Source organism: Myotis brandtii, unplaced genomic scaffold, assembly GCF_000412655.1.
Source record: "Myotis brandtii unplaced genomic scaffold, ASM41265v1 scaffold190, whole genome shotgun sequence".
NCBI lineage: Eukaryota > Metazoa > Chordata > Mammalia > Chiroptera > Vespertilionidae > Myotis > Myotis brandtii.
The window spans coordinates 5,545,795-5,561,791 of NW_005357076.1; the positions used below are offsets into that span (position 1 = coordinate 5,545,795).

Sequence of the window (15,997 nt, forward strand, 5' to 3'; positions counted from 1 at the left end):
GTGCTTTTCTCTTTCCTTCTAGTTGTAGAATTTCCACTCAGCCAGCCTTCCTGTGGTTCTGGATGATGTCTGTTTTGTCCTTTAGTTGTATTTTTGAAGTGGTTGTGCGAGGCAGCAATTTCAGGTGTTTACCTATGCCGCCATCTTGGTTTCTCCTAGAAAGCTCTTTTGATGTTGTCAGTGCAACCTTGGTAATGATTCTGTAAAAAATATACAAAGCAGTGCTTTTTTGTTTCATATCTTTTGAAGAATGAAGGAAAGAGTTTTGAGTAATAACATTGTTACTCAAAATATTGATGTTGGCATGGTTTTTATTTTATTTTTTTAAAGAATAATTTATTGATTTTTAGAGAGAAAGGAAGGGAGAAGAGAGAAACACACACCAGAATATTTAACAGAAAATATAGTTTAATGCAATACAGTAAAGTGAAAAGTATTATGGACGAAGATGATTATGGATTTATAGTTCAGTTTTTACTGTATACCTACTCTTCTAGCTACAGCAGTCTGTGAATGTAGACCTCTAGTAGCATCAAGTGTTTCAATGTTTGAGTACGTAAATCATAATAAAAAATACTAGTCAACATTTCTTGTGAGTTTACCATGAGCCAGACACTATTCTAAGTGCTTTATGTACATTATTTCATTAAATCTTCACAATGCTAGGGGTTGGTATTATAATTATCCACATTTAATAAATGGGAGAACTGAGGCACAGGGAAGTTAAGTAACTTGCCTGTGCTCTCACACATAGTAAAGGAGGAGCTGAGGTGTTATTCTAGGCAGGCTGCCCCTAGATTCTACTCTTAACTATTAACTTACACTAGCTTTCCAGGAGTTGTGCTAAATACTTAAGGTATAAATATGAACAAAACATTGTCCCTGCTTCCAAGAAGCTTATGAAAGTGAGCTGAACAAACCAGAAATTCTTCTTGTACAGTGTTACAAGTACACTAGAGGCCCAGTGCACGGATTCGTGCACCGATGGGGTCCCTCGGCCTAGCCTGCACCCTCTTGCAATCTGGGACCCCTCGAGGGATGTCAGACTGCCAGTTTCAGCCCGATCCCCGTAGGCCAGGCCGAGGGACCCCACCAGTGCACAAATCTGCACGAGGCCTCTAGTATGCATATAAGATCTTTGGTTAATCTCTTCCCGCCCTCTCCCCTCCCCTCTTCCCTCTGACTTTCATCTGTCTGTTCCATGCCTGTGTGTTGAGTGTCTGCCTCCTGGTGGTCAGTGCACATCATAGCTACTGGTCAAACGGTCACTTAGACTTTCATATATATAGCCTACTAGAGATATTCAGATAGTGCAATGAGAGTTTAAAAGGGGACGTGTAAATCAGTCTGCGAAGTAGAGGGCAAGAGACTGCTCAGAGGAGTTTTCCCAGAGACAGCAATATTTGAGTCAGCTCTAACTCTGACATTCACTCTATCTAATGAATGGGGTGGTTAATTTTCCTTCACTTTTTGTTCTGGTTGTAGGGCAGATGAGAAGGGACAGGGGAGCTGTGAGTAACACTGGGAGAGAGTGACAGAGAAAATAACCTTTGTTCTCAAGTGTGTCTGTCCCAAACCAGGCTTAAGTTAATGTGTTTCCTAGGTGTTTTCATGTTGTTCTCAGTTTCGGACCTGAAGAGTAGAGGGCAGGATAAGAGAAGAGAAACTCCCTAGATTTCTCTTAACACATTGTATGCGGGCCGTTTTTGCTTAATTTTTTGCGCAAATGGCAACATTGAGTAAAATTACTATAACTTTAGTTTTACATATTTTTTTTCAATGAAACTTTTTGTGATTTACTATAAAATGTATACTGAATTATTTTTCTTAAATTTTAAACAGACAAATACTGGAAAACTCACTGGAAAATTGTGTTTACCAGTCAACGTAAAACGTATAAATACGTTTCACACATCCAATGTGTTAAGAGTTAGCTGTGCCTATAGACAGATCAAATTTGGCCTCTCAGTCAGACTTAGAATAAAGGTTAATAAATAAATGATATCTAGGATATCTGAGCCTACTTTTCATTGTTGTCCCTCTTGTAGCCACCTTTGGCTACAGATGCCTTTCAGAATTATGGTTTGTGGAATTTATGGACATTTTACAATAAAGAAAGGGGGCTTTAAAGAATGACAATTGTGCTAATTAGTGGAAAGAAGCTTGTTTGTCTTTTCTTTTATTTTTTCCCTTCTTTTAAGTGATTTAGCCTCAACTAACTCTGGTAGATCTATTTTTTCTTTTTCTTTCTCAGAAAAAAAGACTTTAAAAATATCTTTAGCATCTAGCCTGCATACAGCCTTAGGAGTCTAGGGAGTCTAGACAGTGTCTTAGGAATCAGAGCCAGCTTTGCACTAATTTGTGAATAAATAATGCATTACAGCCTGTAGAATTCAGACTCTGGGCAGATGTACTTTAGAGGGTCATATATCAAGTTATTATCCTATGAATTCAGTTAACAGCACAGTAATGATTTTTTGTCAAGTCTCTCATTTCTCGTTATTTTTCTTATAATAATAGAATGCCTTTTCTCTCTTCCCACCCACATTCTCACTATTTGTTTTATATTAGTCTGCCTCAACATTAGCATAAATGTTTTTTCTTATTTAAGCTATTTGAATTAATGAAATATAAGCCACTTCAATAAATTTTTTGCATTAATAAAGTGATGCCAAAAAATTTGGGGGGTGCCCCTTTTTTTCATCAGTCTTTCCTTAAGATCTGGTAGCCTATCTACCTAGCAGAAAAATAAACAAAAGCCAAAAGTGTAAAACTTAGTCACTTTTTTGACTGATACATTAAAATTATTGAGTGTTTAAGTATGTGCCAAGCATGTGTTAGACACTAAATATACAAAAGCAAGTAGACCCTGGCTCCTGGACTTAAGGCGTTATGGTCAGACTGTGAAGTAGGACAGTTATTACAGTACAGAAAGAAAAGTACAGTGATGGAGGTGTGCACAGAACAGGTACACAATAAATATTTGTTCAAAGAATAATCAGTATGCAATACTGTTATTTGAATTTTTAAAAAATCTATCTGAATTTTAATTTTACTTCTTTGGCCCTGAAAGCCTTAATCTCCGTATGAACAATTGAGATAATAGCTACCTCACAGACTTACAAGGAGGACTTTCTAAGGTAGGAAACGCAGTGCCTGGCACCCGCCATGCACTCCAGGAGGGTTTGTTCCTTCGTTCATTCATGATCACCCATTTGTGGTTTTGGCGCTCTGCATTGGACTGCTGCACAGAGCACCTTCCCAGAGAGGTCGGTGTCGCCTGCACTTGTTTCATTATCAGAAGATGAAGTAAGGGGAGAATCAGGGACCTGTGCTTCCTGACATCTCTATCCAGTGACCCATCTTGATGTTTTTGGCAGCTTTGAAGCCTTTAATGTTCGAAAGGCTTCCAGAATATTGCCACCCTTACAGTCATTATGTTGATTAACTTTTCAATCCCAAATCAGTGATTTCTAGCATATCCAAACTAGAAAAATAAGGGAGGTGTACTGAATTCATTGTGCTAGAAGATGTCGCTCAGTGAAATGTTTGATAATATTTTTCAAATTTCCATGTAGGTACATTTGTGAAGCGTGTTATCAGATATTAAGGAACTGAAGTAGTTTCCTTCACTATAGGATTGGCCACTTTCTCTTTATTCGACATTATATACAGAACCATTGGTAAAAAGTTACTGCTATCATAATTGCTAAGAATATCAATATACTATTTTTTTCCTTCTAATGTAAAAACACCTTTCTGTGCTATTAAGGTTGGCAGAGTGCAAACAAATTCTGGAAGCATCTCATTTGCTGTAGTGGAATTACCTTACCCTCTGGTGGTTTTTATTGTTGTGGTGATAATTGTTTCTCTCTCTGTCTAACAAAATGACACTTGGGATAAGTCAATGTTAATAGGGTTAATTTAACAGTTGCTCCTGTCCAAGTTAATGTGTCTTATGCTGTGCCTCCAGCTCTGCTATTGGTGTTGATACCACTGCTATAAAGATCCCAGCTCAGGCGCTAGTGGTTCTTCATAGTAGGAGGATAGTTTCTAACCCATTCCCTCCAAATCTGGAGCATTGCAACTCTGTATGGTTAGCTATTATTGCATAAGAAATTACCCCAAAACTTAGCAGCTTAAAACAACAGGCATTTATTATAGCACACCGTTCTTAAAGGACAGGAATCCAGGAGCAGCCTAGCTGGGTGGTGCTGGCTCTCTCGTGAGGCTGTAGCCATGAGGTCAGCCAGCGCCGCAGTCCTCTCAAAGCCTGGCCGAGCTGGCGGATCCTCTGCACAGCTCACTCATGTGGCTGTGGGCAGGAAGAGTTGATCTCACCCTGTACACCTCTTCACAGGACTCTCATGAGATGCCAACTGCCTTCCTGTGCAGCAAGTGATCCAAGAGAGAGAGTGTGACCACTGTGGAAGCCACCCTGTCTTTTATAACCTAACCTTAGAAGTGATACGTCATCACTTCTGCCATATTCTTCTGGTCACACAGGCCAGTCCTGGCCCACTGTGGGAGGGACTGCACGAGAGTGTGAATATTGGGAGATTGGGAACATTGGGGGCTGTCTGTATAAGGGTGCCCACCACCTTCACCGGCTGTAAGAGTAATCTTTGGAGGCTGTGTCAAGAATAGTTCCAGTGACTTGCTATCTCCTGTTATGCTGTCTCATGGACCAGGACCATCCCTCCCTTTCCCAGACATTGTTTCACTATAGAAGACGTCCCGCCACTGTATCTTTCTGCCCTGTGGTGATTTTACTTCAGATGCCTCATTGCCTTTCTGTGGCTCCTGGCACTGCTAGAGTCACCACAGCCCTCCCCACGTGTTTCATTAGCTTCTAATCTAGTGGTTAGAGAGTTCAGCCTCCTTCCCTTCTTCCCAGAAGACACTTGCTTCCTAACAGTATTCAAGGCACTGTGTGTCAGTAGCTTCTCTCTGCCTTCCCAGACACCCAGCTGCGCGCTCTTGTGATTCAAACTCTGCAGTCCATTTCGTCTCCAGAGAAGTGTGCCAACTCTGCCGCTTTTGAACTGAATGAGGAAGACTCTTCTAAATCTCTAGGATTTAATTTATTTTTTTCCAGTGGGTGGGCCTTAGTTCCTTTTCTGTGATGTATCATGGTTTATTGCTCCCAGTAGTGACAGAAGTATTGGACATTTTAAACAGGTGTCATGTTATATCCAAAACATTGTGGTTTGTCTTAGTTTCCAAACTTATAATTTGTTCTGTCAATTTAAGGGAAATGTTTGTTAAGATCACTTTGAAATTCAGTACCCTTTATGAATGAGTTTGTAGGTTTTTTTCTGTGATATTTTGTAATCAACTTGGCAAATTCCCACTGTGACATAACAATAATGTGTTAAAAGCCTAACAGGTTACTTTTTTATTCAAGATTTATGGACTTCACTCTCAGAGATACATTGACTATAAACACTTGAATAGTATATCACTTAGTGATGCCTTCTTGGTGTTTGAAAATTTTAATTTCTTTGGTCTAATGAACCTTGAACTTTTAAGCAGAAAGTAGCTACTATTTGGTTATCCTCTTACATAATTTCCAATTTTTCACTTAGATGGGAACTCTTACCATACCCATCAGTGATATTAACTAAAGAAATGGGAACAAACTGTTGTACATCAGGAATTCCCCTGTCAGCTTAAATTAAATAGGCTTTCCAGAGAACTCCTAGCATTTCTTCTTTTTATCTTTTTTTGAAGTTTTTTCTTTTTTTTTAATATGTTTTGATTGATTTCACAGAGAGGAAGGGAGAGAGAGATAGAAACATCAGTGAGAGAGAACCATTGATCAGCTGCCTCCTGCACACCCCCCACTAGGGATTGAGCCCAAAACCTAGGCATGTGCCCTGACCAGGAATCCAACTGTGACCTCCTGGTTCATGGGTTGACGCTCAACCACTGAGCCATACTGGCGGGGCACTCCTAGTATTTCTTGTTAAGTAAATGTGTATCAGGCTGAATATGACTAAGACTAGTTTTTAAAGTTGCATCTAAATCATTCCTTATATAAGTTGGTTTACTGATTTTTGTCTTATTTTGGCTTCAAAGAGGGCTTTTTTTCTTCTCTCTCTATCAGGAAAGGTTAATTAAACTTTCCTGATATAAGATCTCCACAGACTGTCTTAAAGGGTATTGTCGTATGTTCTTGTGCTAACTGTGGATTTGAATTAAGATTTATTGCTTACTTTTAATATGTATCTTTATTCTCTGACAGGGTTATGGTAGCTTGGGGAACAATCTTTTTGGTTTTCCTCACTTGTGAGTATGAATAACCTCAAATGTGATGTTAATGTGGTTTTGCATTCCATTTGTGCCAAAACAAAATAATAAGTTGTGCAGTTGGTTGATCCGATGAGTATACAAAGTCCATTTATTTGAACATGTAATCATTAGCTCACCAAAGCTAATCAGACTTTATAAACACTTTGTCAACTGTGCCCAGGAGCCTGTTCTGCCTAGTGAACATAATTAATTTCAAACTGACACAATGGGGCATCACCTTCCATTCCTTTCTAAACCTAGTTATAGAGAGCATTCAAAAAGACTCCCCTTCTCACTCAGGTTTTTCAGAAGTCACCACGTCTGTCTGCCAAAAGGCTCAGCAGAGCAGATCATCAGAGCAGAGTAAAAGCAATGTGATTTTAACAAATGATTATTGCTAGGCTATAATTTGTATATGTCAACCCTAGTTACTAGATAGCTTCAAGTATTTGAAATACCTGCCTCTATCTGCCAATATTTGCTGGTAAATATGTGACAGAAGTATGTGCAATATTCCTCACTATGTTAACCATGGTGGCATAATTTTAGTGTTGGCTGTGATCTAAAATACTGATTAACTTCTCTTTGCCTCCATGCTGAAAACTGTGATAATATGACCTTGTGTTTATGCGGCAGACTTTCCTGGTATTGCAAAGGCATCGACAGCATATAACCTCCCTAGATAATTTGAGGTTATTGTTGCCTCTGAGCTGCATTACAGCCAGAGGGGAAGAGATGGGTATTTGAATTGTAATAAAGAGATAGAAATGAAAATGAACAACTAATATTAATGTCTTTGTCTTTGATGTTACATCTAGTTCTTTAAATCAAATTCTTTAAAAGTAGAGGATCTATCTTTACATCTTTGGGAGCTACCGGAGATTATGGGAGCAGTTTTCTAATAGTTGCCCTGTCTTGTTACCTTGTATTGGCCATTCACATTGATATAGCCGGTGTTGCAAGTCTCCCAGGACCCCAAGAAGTAAAGATATTAAAAGCAATTTAAAGATTTAAGGAAGTGTAATTTCAAACATAAAAGCACTTTTATGTTTGACTTTCATTTCAGTAAAGGCTTAGGGTTAGTAGTGAGAAAGCCTAGCAGCCTCAGGTAGAGTCACATTCAGAGAAATGTATGTGAAGCAGAAAAGAACCTGTTAGGCACAGATATCTTCATCACACCCATTCCCACAATTGTCATTGTCAGTAACATCTCCTCTGACCACTTCTGCCATCTCTACCATCACTCTAGTCCAGTGGTCGGCAAATCATGACTCGTGAGCCACATGCAGCTCTTTGGCCCCTTGAGTGTGGCTCTTCCACAAAATACCACGTGTGGGCGCGCACGTACAGTGTGATTCATGGCCCATGTGCAGAAGTCGGTTTTCGACCTGGGCGAGTCTATTTTGAAGAAGTGGCATTAGAAGTGGGGGTACGATCGCTGAGGTCGACCCCTCAGATTGAGGACGTTTTAGCAAAGGCCAGCTTAGGAGTACCCTAATTAAGTTAATAACAATGTACCTACCTATATAGTTTAAGTTTAAAAAATTTGGCTCTCAAAAGAAATTTCAATCGTTGTACTGTTGATATTTGGCTCTGTTGACTAATGAGTTTGCCGACCACTGCTCTAGACTAAACTATTTATCTTTTGCCTACAGTACTTTACTTGCCTCCTGTCTAATCTTACTATAACCACTCTTGCCTTCCTCATTGTTCTTAGATAAAGAACTAAACCCATACCCATAGGCTCTGTATAATTTCACCTCTGCCTCTTCCTTCAGATTCATCCCTTGCATAAGAGCCCTTGCACTACTGATCATTTGCCTGGAACACTTCTTCCTTTCTCTTCCTCTAGTGACCTCCTTCTTACCCCTCAGAGCTCAGTTAACCTCACTTAATCCAAGAAGCCTCCTCTGCCTCACCATCTCCCCACCACAAATTAGACCACATTTTAATGTTACAGATTTCCAAAGTACTCTGTAATTTTTCTTCAGATCACTTAATTATATAGCTATCGAGTTGTTTATTTAATACCTGTTTCCAAACACTCCTTGAGAACATTTGAGAGAGTATGTTGGGCTCATCATTTTTTTCTTAGAGCCTGGCACAGTGCCTGACATAAAACAGATACTCGGGAAATAGTGTTGAATTAGTAACTACTTCATCAGCAGTAGACAAAAGCCTGATAAAGGCACACACATGCATACACCCTCTCTCTCTGGCATCATTATGGGTTAGTGTGAAGGCACCTGGTGGCATATCTACTCAACTTCCAACCCTCCCTCTTCTCCAGGATTTGTCCCACTCTACCTCTCAAACACAGGTGTGGCATCTGGAAGCCATGTTTGTACTTTATACCTCTCCCTTGCTTTCCCTCACATCACCCTTCCCTACCCCTCCCTTAGCCAATTAGATCAGGAGTGGACTTCCAACCCAGGATTGACCAATCAGAATTTCTCCATAGAAAATTTGAGATTTGGACTAGGGACAGTTGGTCTCTTCTTGTAGTTAAATTATTTAACATGTAAACTCCAGAACTCCAGGATAACTATGTGTGCCCACCGTGTAGACCCATATAGCGCAGAAGAAGAAAGGCTAACAGAAAACAAGGATCAAAGCAGCTGCACAGAAATGAGAACACTGCCGACTTTCAGCCCTGGCTCTCAGTCCTTCCCCGCCATGAGCTGCCTTTGTCTCCTGGGATCCCTGAATTCCTCTTTTGCTGAAGCTAGCTTGAGTTGATTTCCATTATGTGCAACCAAAAAGAAGCCTTAATACAACTAGAAAATGTAAAATTAATGATCTCAAAACATGCCCAGACCTTATGGAAGAACACCCTGTGATCACTGAACCTATATAGAACATGAACGAATTTCAAGTGACTTTCAGGTGCCTTATAGAGTATTAGTTAGTTTAGACTCTTTTAAATAATTGCCATGTTGAAGAACCCATATGCTTAAACATGAAACGTCTAATTAGCTCTTTTAAAAACTGAGAGGCTACTACATAATTGAAAAGTATCATCTGTGTCTCTTAAGTTGCAAAAAAAAAAGAAAGAAATGAAATGAAAAACTAACATTTAAGAAAAACAATCTTAATGAGCTTGGTGACTTAAAAATAAAATAAATAAATAACTTGAATACTAAGTGATTTAACATATAATCTCCTCGCTGGTTTCTCTTTGGTGCTTTAATACACATAATTGGCCAGCCAAGGACAGCTGAATTTATTGTTAATCTTGAATACAATAGAAATAGAAAGCATGTTCCCTTTCTGTCTGTTTTTCACCATTGTTGTTACAAAAAATCTTAATGACTGTCCATTTTCCTACTCTCAGGGGAAACATATATTTCCTTTCTTCCTTTTTTTTTTTTTAAATAAAAGAAGGAAAGACGAATGGTACTGACATGTGAGGTGGTCTTACCCACTAGGTAACTTTGTTTTCACCTGCCTGTGTTTGGACTCATCATTTTTTCCCACTTTCTGTATTAAAGCTTAAGAGAGCTGCATATTTCTAAACTGCAGTCTCCCAGTCTTTCCTGCATGTATCTTCTGCTTGTTAGTCAGCTTAACCTAAATTCAAATTTCTGTGTATTGTGTTCCACTCTCTAACTCTTCATTTTCTGTTCTAAAAAATGTAATTTTGAATGTATTGAAAAATATTAACCGGTTCCATAGTACCAATTGAGCATGAGCTCATTGCCTGGGCTAGTGGTCGGCAAACTGTGGCTCGCAAGCCACATGCGGCTCTTTGGCCCCTTGAGTGTGGCTCTTCCACAAAATACCAACTTCTGCGCATGGGCCACGAAGTTTCAATCGCACTGTACGTGCGCTCCCGCACGTGGTATTTTGTGGAAGAGCCACACTGAAGGGGGCAAAGAGCCGCATGTGGCTCGCGAGCCGCAGTTTGCCAACCACTGGCCTGGGCAATGGCTTTCTGAATTGTCAGAAATAAAATGGGTGATAAGATTAAGTCAGTCAAAGAGGGTCAGTCATTTGAAGTGAGATAAACTAAGATGTGAGGTCCGGATATAAAAAATATATATTACCAATTTTAAAGTTAGTGCCCTCAAACTATGTTTTTTAGTGTTTTCTAAATAAGGCAGACATTTGAGAATATGCAACTTCAAATTAGTTTTGTTAATTTGGGTAAAAATAGATATAAGCTTAATTGTTTTGTTGTTCTAGTATAATAGACCTATGTTTCTCTTAGTTAATCTATCTAGCTTTTACAGAATGTAGACAAAGTTGTCATGATCGATTCCTTGAACACGCTATTTGTCTAACTGAGCCATAATTGACTTTTCAGATCTTCAATTTGTGACATTGTTTCTATAGAAAACATCGAGCAATAAGTATTTTTAATGATGCTGTCTTCTCTTGGGTATAAACTAATTGTGTAACATAATTACCTAACTACGTTATCTTTTTTTTAGGAATATGTATACTTACATGTTCTTAAAGTCAGCCTCTAGTCATGGACTTGTGGAATCATTCATTTGTAGAAACAATATTATGTGATTTTATAATGACTAAATTATGTCAGGAATATACATCTTACACCACCATTCCTCTGACATGGAATAATTTTTTTTATTTGATTTTATTTCTTTTTTTTTTTAAAGATTGTTCATCGATTTTTAGAGAGAGAGGAAAGGAGAGAGAGAGAGAGAGAGAGAGAAACATCAATGATGATTGAGCTGGCAACCCTGGACATGTGTCCCAACTGGGAATTGAACTATGACCTCCTGGTTCATAGGTTGACACTCAGCCACTGAGCCACACTGGCTGGGCTCAGCCAACTGTTAATTAGTTTAATCTTGAAATTATCCTGTATTGAATAATAAATGAAATTAGTTACATTTACTTTTTCTGCTCTTCAAATGTGAAAGTAGTATTCTGTAAGGAAAGACTTAGCAAGAACAATGATGAAAAGAAGAGTGAGAAATAGTAATTGAACTTAAGTAAGACTCACTAAGAATGGAATAATCAATTGAGGCTTTTATCTTCTAGGAAGTGACAGCATGGTGGTAAAAGTATTATTATTATTACATTTATTGAATGTTAACTATGCACCAAACTGTGCTAATTTATACACACACACACACACACACACACACACACACACACACACATATTCTCAGTTAATCCTTATAACACTTTGAAATTGTGAATATCATTTTCATTTTTTGGTGGAAAGATTTTGAAGCCTTAGAGTGAGTAAGCCACTTTCCTAGAGTCAGAGCCACAAGTAGAGGTTCATGCCAGATTTCAGACCCAGGCCTTACTGTTTCTAAAGCCCATATTGTTGGTCAGTTTAATGTATTACCTTCCATGGAATAAAGCCAAGATTTATCAAACCTTGAAACCTCTGTTCCAGTTCTAACGTGTTTTTCCCTGACGCCCTCAATCAAATATACCCTGATTTGTATTATCATGTAATAAGTTCATGCATCTTATTATCTTCCTGGTTTTGACTATTAGTCTGAAAAGTTAACCTTTTCCTGGTCTAACTAACTATACTATTCGTAGTCATGTCATTTAGTAACTTGATTTGATCATCAGCCTGAACTTTCTTAAAAACAATTTTTAAATGGAAAGTATCCTTGGATTTTAAGTAGAAAAGTCTAGCGGTTTAGTTTGGTCATCTATAATCCTATGGTCCCAGACTCTAATGGATTGTTTTGGCCCTAGATGAGGACACTGAACCATGTTGTCTCGATTCTAAATTATGAGTCTTTTTCCTTGGCTCACCAGTTAGCCGAAAGACAACCTTATTAGTGTTGACAGTGAAGATACATCTTTTATTTAGAGATCAAAAAAAATTCAGGCCCCAGGCAATTTGGCCTGGTGCTCTCTGATGTCCCCTGCCAATTGAAGACAGAGATTCATATTCAAACTAGCATGTGTATGTCATGCCCACTGGATGGGTTTGCAGTAGAGACCTGCCCCTGTAATCGTTTTTCCTTTTGATGGACATAACAGACAGTTGCTCTGAGACTCCTGGTAATAGCAGCAGTGTCATGGCTAAGATCTCAAAAGCCAAATACTGTCAGGTTGAAAAATAAAGAGGTGTTCAGTAATCTCAAGGACTCGAATTGCACAGTTCAGAAACTAGTAAAATCCTATCAAGAAAATTATCATTTTGAAATACTTGTATAAGGGCAGGATTTACTCTGAGGGATAGACAGTCTTCAGAAAAGAAATTGTATAATAGAGAATACATTTGTTGGAATATATTAACCTCAAAAGTCTTTAATAAATCAAGACCCACTTGCAGACACTGATTTTTTTTTCCTTTTACTACTTTTCTAATCTTATCTTGACTTTCGTTTATAATTCATTTTTTTTTCTCTTCCTGGCTTCCCATCTTCCTTAAATCATTTCATCTAGATCAGCGATTTTCATCTTTTTTGTCTCATGGCACACATAAACTGATTACTAACATTCTGCGGCACACCAAAAAATGTTATATTTTTTTGCCAATCTGACCAAAAACTTAGGTATGATTTTGACTCTTTGACTCATTCACACCGAGTGACTATTGTTGTGTTGGCTGTTGTCATTTTTTTAATTTGACAATCTAAGGGAAAAGAGGTCAATGCCCCTGACTAAATAGTCAGGTATTGCATGTTTTAAAAATTCTTGAGGCATACCAGTTAAAAAAACGCTGATTAGATATATGTGGACCATCTGTCCTTCCAAAAGGCAATGTTTTCTCTCAGCAAGGGGCAGGGGTGGGAACAAGAAGCACAATATGGACAGAAAGCCAGGAAAAATCTTGCAGACAGTTTTTTGGCTCCTCTTCTCTGGCCCCCTGTGCCTGCCCTGCAGCTCCCTGGGGAACAACAGCGACAACAGCTTGTATCCATTTGAGAAAGTGGCAGGGCTGCGGAAGAGAAAATGCTGGGCTTCTCTTAGACACAGAAAAGCAATGCAAATGGTTAGTGGTGCACTGGAAGGGGGAGTTGCTGTGCCATAGTGTCAAATGGAATAGAGTCTCCTTCATTGCCGTTGCAGTGGAACATAAAGAGGCTTTGTCAGTGTTCAACTGCTTAAAATACAAACCAGTCATTTGAATTGCTTCCAAATATATAATTAGAAGCGTTCTGCATTGTGATAATTTTGTAATAGCATATGTCTTTCCCCAAAGACCCTCTCATGACCTTGGGGATCACATGCATACTGTGCTCCAGGAATACACCCACAGGCTTACGGTATACCTTTCGTCTCGAGCCACGTGATGTCTAGCTATCACCCTTGAAAATTTTGCCCTAATGAAGGTCCTTGAAGCTCCCTAGCCTTAGTGTAGTAAGTCCTCAGTTAATAAATGTTGAGTGAATAGCACATTCGGTCATTTTTCATTAGCAGTTTTGCGGATAAAGAGCTCTCCCTGCCATCCCAGCTATTTTGAAGACCTCAGAAATAAGGCAGTCTTGCCTCAAAAGAGCCTAAAAACCTAAAAGTAGAGGTGCTGCCCCAAATCAAATTACAGAGGAGGTAGTAAACTTTGCAATGACCCACACTGCATGGAGCTGAATTTTATAGTCTTTTTTTTTAATTGACTTTTTTAGAGAGAGAGAGAGAACATCGATTTGTTGTCCCACTTAATTATGCATTCATTGGTTGATTCTTGTACTTGCCCTAACTGGGAATTGAACCCACAACCTTGGCATATCGAGACAATGCTCTAAGTGAACTAACTGGCCAGGGATGAATTTTATAGTCTTTAAGCCCTTTCAGGTTCCAACTACATCAAAATAATAACAACTTAACCCTAAGAGAAAAAGACATGTCTGAGTTTTCAAAGAACATTAGTAAAAATGCTAACTTGAGTATGGGATTGTTACATGAGCATCTCTACTGCAAATGGTCTTTTCTGTCTTTGAAACATAATAGAGGTGCAATGTTATGCCCCTTTGGAGAACAGAAGAATACAGGCCTTTGTTTCCGTAAGCCTTGAGCAAGCTGCTGCTGCTGCCAATGTTATAAACAAGCAACATTTCAACCTTGAGTCTATCTTGTGGAATAAAGCTTAAAACGCATCTAATTCAGATATATGGGATTTCTCCTCAGCTGTGACATCTCCAGATAAGGGTGAAATGAGTGCCCTAAATTGTTAGAGCCCAGCCTGGAGGGCGGGACCACAGCTTGGCTCCACTTACCTTAAAGAAGCCCATACGAGACTATGCATCTCCAGCTTTTGCCCGGGTATCACATTTCACTAAAATCTGATTTAGACACTGTAGAAAGTATGCCCATTAGCAAAAAATTTTAGTCCTCCATTTTGTTTCAAGATGGTCAAATGAATCATAAATCAGACTTAAATTGAATCCTGAAAACTTTTGGTGGTGTCAAAAATTAATCAGCTCTGCAGAAGTGATGCTATGACAAACTTGAAATATTGAGTGGCTGAGTTAAAAAAGAGGCTTTCACTTAATATTGATGGTATTGATTTCCTTGGAAATTGTTTTGCCTCTCACTTTAAATATGACTTAGCTCCCTGGTTGCATAAGTTTTTCCAAAACAACATGGTGCTGTTCTATAGGATGAATATGTATTACTGCTTAGAAGGATGAAACGGTGTGATATTGAGATACAGTCCTTGGTTCCAGACAGAGCTGAATTTGAATCCCAGGACTTCATGTTACCTCAGTGTTCTCATCTGTAAAATGGAGCTGGTAATATCTACTCCATAGGGTGTTATAATGACTAAATGAAAGAAAATATGGATAAAGAACATGGCCCATAGTACATGCTCAGTAAATGTTTGCTATTGTTAAAATGCAGTTCTTGTGTATTGCTCACTGACCGTCTCACCAGTGAGGAAACAAATTAAGGTGTCTATCAACTTATAAGCTAACTGAGGAAATGAAAACCAAAAGAGAATTTCACTCTTGACTATATACTTATTATTTTGTGACTCGTCTGTAAATCTTATCTCCCTAATAGATGGTGAAGACCCTAAGAACAGAAACTGAATCATCTTTCCTTATCCCACAAGACTAACACAATGCTAGACAACTAGTAGACACTTGGGAAATGTTTGTTGATATGACCTTACTTAGTAATGTCTATGTCTGTGTATACATACCCCTCTTATGAGAACAGGATTATGTCTCACCACATAGGAATCTGAGAGTTTCCTAGTAACTTTTATTTTCCAATAAATCCATGGGGAAATTTTACCATCTTCAAATCATTTTGCTTTCTAATTTGTTTCTGGGCCCATCTTTAGCCAGTTTATTATCTATGTATTTATAAGTATCATTAACACTGCAGCTGGCATTGAGATAACTTTCTGGTCTCTGTTTTTATATTAAAATCTTAGTTTTCTGATATTACTTAGATTAGCTGGAGGTCCTTTATGCTTAACCTTTCCAGCTGCATATTTAAATACATTTAAAAAATTTTCAGTAGCTTTATGGTAAGTAAGCATGTCTAATTAAGATATTCTATACTCTGTACATTTTTTTCCAAGTTCTATTGATGTCCTAGCATTTGATTACCATTTGGGGGCAAACTTGAAATTCTTAAAGGCCTGAATACAGACTGAAGAACTGATAAGACTTTATATATGTACTAGAGGCCCGATGCACAAAAATTTGTGCACTCAGGGGTAGGGGTCCCTCAGCCCGGCCTGTGCCCTCTCGCAGTCTGGGACCCCTCGGGGGTGACCACTTGCTGGCTTAGGCCTGCTCCCTAA

The 15,997-nt window shown here is 38.6% G+C and overlaps 1 protein-coding gene across 1 annotated transcript in view; it reads left to right on the plus strand.

Annotated features, from left to right (window-relative positions):
- Positions 1 to 15,997, plus strand: part of MICU1 (mitochondrial calcium uptake 1) — a 175,389-nt gene that overhangs the window by 112,713 nt on the left and 46,679 nt on the right. The gene's annotated exons all lie outside the window — the stretch shown is intronic.